At 42.0% G+C, this 4810-nt stretch overlaps 1 non-coding gene across 1 annotated transcript; it reads right to left on the reverse strand.

Annotated features, from left to right (window-relative positions):
- Positions 1 to 676: 676 nt before the first annotated feature.
- On the reverse strand, positions 677 to 748 carry TRNAQ-CUG (transfer RNA glutamine (anticodon CUG)). Its single transcript has one exon. It is a non-coding gene; the product is annotated as a tRNA-Gln (tRNA).
- Positions 749 to 4810: the final 4062 nt, after the last annotated feature.

A 4810-nucleotide genomic window follows, 5' to 3' on the forward strand; every position in this document is an offset into this window, starting at 1 on the left:
GATTGCTCACTAACATCTTGGTAATTGAAAATTCAGCTAAGAACAAAAAGTAGATAGCTAAAAGGAGAATAAGAATTTCAGCTATTAACATAGAGTGAAAAATCTCCTTAATATGCTGTATATGTTGAAATACTATGAATCGATTAAAGTGTGGGTAGATTTTCACTATTTCAAGGGCTTCAATAATTACTGTGGGAAAACAGTAATTTGTGTGTATTTTATGTAATATTAATAATTAGTAAAAATTCAATTAGTTAATATAAAATTAATATAACGAGAGCATTCTTTAGCTAATAGCAGTAGAAAGAACCTCATATACATTCCCAACAAGCATTTATATCATTTTCATTAAAATATGATAAGGAATAACAAGGATGTGATTGTATCTTAATTCTTTACTTCTAGAATATTTTTAAAACAAATTGAAAAACTAGTTTTACTTTTGGCTTTGAGTATTTAAAGTTGTACTTCAAAATTCTTCCTATTTGGTATCAAGACAATTTAAAACATAATGTATACTTGGCCATTTTAAACTTTCACAAGGTAGAAAAACTCCAAAATGATGTACTAAAGTCTATAAAGAAAAGGTAAAATGTGAATTGCAGATTCCCTGCCAACTCTCCCTAAAAGGAAAACTGGAAGGATAAGTAAATAAAGTCAGAAAGCAAAAGTGCCTAGGTTCCACCGAGATTTGAACTCGGATCGCTGGATTCAGAGTCCAGAGTGCTAACCATTACACCATGGAACCCCACGGTTGAAAAAACCCACAGTGCTCCTTCCTGATGCCATATAGTTTCAGTTCTGTCATAACACGTCTTCTGAAAAGCTGAAATTTGCAACCTCATCCTTGTTTTCTCTATCTGCCTCCATAGCACACACCCCTTTTCTTGCGCGCACCAGAGCTCCTAGTGCAAAACTCGAGAGCAAATCGGTTTCTCGGGATAGAAGTGGAAGGTCCGTGCTTTCTCGCGCTCCTCTCTGCCTTTTCTGCAGCTCGCGGGGCGGCTCTCCGCGCGACCACAGTCAGCCGGGCTGCCCAGATGCAGTGACCCGCGCTCCGACACGGTGTTTGCAGAGCCGCGCTCCCTGCTGGCGTTGTCGGAGGAACGGCGGGGCTCGCTGCATCCCGACAGTTTGTCCCAAGTTCTCGACTTCGAACGTAAGGGACGTTCTTGGAAGTTGAGTTTCGTGATGCATAAATTGTGAATGACTTCATTTGACGTGGTGTGCCTACCAGTCTTGGCGCTGTGGCAGGGGCGGACTGGGGGTCGGAGAGATTATCCCGAGATGACTTCCGTTTCTCGGAACGCTTCCGCCTCGTGGAGACCAAGGGTAAAGCACTTTGAATGTTTTCAAAACAGGGTTTTGTAACTTGGTTCTCGCTGAGAAAGCTATTGTTCAGTCGCTCAGTGTCCGACTGTTAGCGACCCCACGAACTGCATCCATAGCACACCAGGCTTCCCTGTCCTTCACTAAACCCCCGTCCCGAAGTTTGCTCAAACTCATGTCCATTGAGTCGGTGATGCCATCCAACCACCTCACCCTCTGTTGCCTCTTTCTCCTCTTGCCCTCAAACTTTCCCAGCCTCAGGGTCTTTTCCAATGAGTTGGCTCTTTGCATCATATGGCCAAAGTATTGGAGTTTCAGCTTCAGCATCAGTCCTTCCAATGAATCGTTAGGGTTGATTTCCTTCAGGATTTACTGGTTTGATCTCTTTGGGGTAGGGACCTCAAAGAGTCTTCTCCAGCACCACAGTCTCAAAGCTGTGACCTACCACTTTCTTGGGGAGTGAAGTTTTCCTGATATCAAGCAGGAGACGTGACAGGACTGTTTATTGCCTTGCTGCTGCTACTGCTGCTAAGTCACTTCAGCCGTGTCTGATTCTGTGCAACCCCATAGACGGCAGCCCACCAGGTTCCCCCGTCCCTGGGATTTTCCAGGCAAGAACACTGGAGTGGGTTGCCATTTCCTTCTCCAATGCATGAAAGTGAAAAGCGAAAGTGAAGTCGCTCAGTCGTGTCTGACTCGTAGGGACCCCGTGGACTGCAGCCTACCAGGCTCCTCTGTCCATGGGATTTTCCAGGCAAGAGTACTGGAGTGGGGTGCCATTGCCTTCTCCAGTTTATTGCCTTAGGGGAAGGCAACAGCAGGAAATGGAAGAATCCAGACTGTCAATCCAAAGGGTTGAGGAGAAAAGCAAACGTCTTTACTAAAAGTAAATAATTGTACTTATGCGGATTTGAATCTTCCTAACAAAAGCCCACTCCAGTGTTCTTGCCTGGAGAATCCCAGGGACAGGGGAGCCTGGTGGGCTGCCGTCTATGGGGTCACACAGAGTCGGACACGACTGAAGTGACTTAGCAGCAGCAACAAAAGCCCGGAAGAAGTACTGGCATTCAGCAAAGACACTTTGAGTTTCATAAAGATGTCTGAAATATGGAAGAAATACTTCCAGGTTGAAGAGGCCGCACTGTAACTGCCCCCTCTGCCTCATGTAACATCTCCTGGCAGTAGCAGTTCTCTCTCCTCCGTAACTCCAGATCCTGAGAGACATGCTTGCTGCCAGAAGGTGATTCCACCCCCTGGGTTCTGATTTCCCATTGGAAACACCCAGATTTAAGTTCTCATGAGGTCTCTGTTTCCTGGTTATCCCTTCCCACCACCAACTATAATGCATTTCTGAAAAGATATTTACTAATTTCATAAATGATTTAGTTTAGTCAGGTAGAGATTTCTAGAGTGGAAATCACTTTATCTTAGAACTTGGTGAGCATGACTCCTTTGTCTTCTAGACATTGCTGTGGTGATGAAGTTAAATGCCATTCTTAAATAATGTAGACACTTGGGTAGATTCTTGGTCTTTTTCATTCATTATGTTGAGCAATAGGTGGAACTTTTAGGTTAGGTCTGGTGAATTTTGGGGGGCATTTATAAGTAATTGTCACCCTTTATTTTCTTTGTTGTCTTGTCCTAGAACACTTTCAATCAGACATAGTTGGACTTCCTAGAATGAGCTTTTAATTTATCTACCATTTTCCTATTTTCCATCTTTCTTTTCTCTTCCTCTCTATGAGAAAAATTTCCAACTTTATCTTCCAACTCTTCCATCAAACTTTTTCCTATCGTCACAGTTTTTAAAAATTTCAGGAGTTCTTGTTCTCTTCATGCTCTTTCAAAAATACCAGAATCCTATTACTGTCCCATAGGTGCAAAATGTTCTCTTATTTCTCTGAGAAAATTAATAATAGGCTTTTTTTCTTTCTGTTATTTACTAGTTTCTAGTTCCATCAGGCTCTTTCTTCTATTTATTTGCTTTGGTGCATATTTTTTCTCGGAATTCTGGTGGCCCCTTAGCAGTCCAATCCTATTTAAGAGGTAGCCTGCAAAACCTAATTGGAATCATGAACCTGATACACCAGTAGATGGACCCATTTTAGAGTGATTGTATATGACAGACCATTACAACCAGGATGCCTGATATGTCCTCTGTGGTTTGGTTTTTCCATAACAGTTTTCTCAGAGAGTAATTTCCTTTAATCTTGTTTCTTGTTTTTTTTTTTTTCCAGTTCCTATTAGCTTTTCCAAGGATCTGAAATATCCTTTACAGATGTTAATAACTTTATAATTGGTAGCTTTCCACCTTGCAGACAGTAAGGTTTCAGCTTTATTCACTATGCTAACTCAGTTGCTATTTATCGAACTCTTTTCTGCCTCTCCAAATGTTGCTGGTAATTGTAATGTTCACCTCAATCCATGTTCCATTCTCCATAGTTGTCTATGGGAGTTGTCTATGGGAATAAGTTACCCCGCCAGCATCTATATCTGCATCTCAATTTGCATAACAATCTGCATAACAGTTTGAATCTCAGGGTGGCTGAGGGATTAGTCATAACAAACAGATTATGAATGCAAAAGTAACATGTACCCCTAGACTTTAAAGGTGTGGACTTTCTCCAGCCTTATGAGATAGCAGGTAGAAGTAGACTGAGTCCCTGAATCACCACAAGGGCAAAAATGGGCTCCCCTTTCTTTGCTGACTCAAAAGTCTACAATGGACTCTCACAGGAGTAAGGACTAAATCTCAACTGCATCAAGATACTGAAATTTGGGGAGGTAAACAATGTTTCTTACCATCTGTTATTTGCTTTCATGGTCTTTTCATCATTGTGTGATTACTTCTTTTTTACTTATTTTTATTGTTAACTTATTAGCATTATAAGAAAACAAAGATAAAGCCCTGGGTTTCACCACTGTAGCAAACATAATCCCTTTGAAAATGACCACTTGAGCTAAATGTTTGATTACAGAGTAATATGAAAGCCTTGTATCTAGAGATTATTATTTCTCTTGTTCCAGCAATAAAATCACTATTTCTGCTTCTCCATTTTTAAAACTTGATTAATAATGTCTGCTTCACATTAGAAAAACAAAGAAAAAGCAAACAAACCCACAATCGCACAACCAAGAAACCACACTAGCAACACTTCAGTGTATTTTCTCCCACCCTCAAAAAATTCACATCAGTTCAGTTCAGTTCAGTCGCTCAGTCGTGTCCGACTCTCCGCGACCCCATGAATCACAGCACGCCAGGCCTCCCTGTCCATCACCAACTCCCGGAGTTCACTCAAACTCATGTCCACAGAGTCGGTGATGCCATCCAGCCATCTCATTCTCTGTCGTCCCCTTCTCCTCCCGCCCCCAACCTTTCCCAGCATCAGAGTCTTTTCCAGTGAGTCAACTCGTCGCATGAGGTGGCCAAAGTATTGCAGTTTCAGCTTTAGCATCAGTCCCTCCAATGAACACCCAGGAT

The sequence above is a fragment of the Moschus berezovskii genome, chromosome 23, assembly GCF_049115385.1.
Source record: "Moschus berezovskii isolate FMDL1 chromosome 23, NW_MosBer_1.0, whole genome shotgun sequence".
In the NCBI taxonomy this organism is placed as follows: domain Eukaryota; kingdom Metazoa; phylum Chordata; class Mammalia; order Artiodactyla; family Moschidae; genus Moschus; species Moschus berezovskii.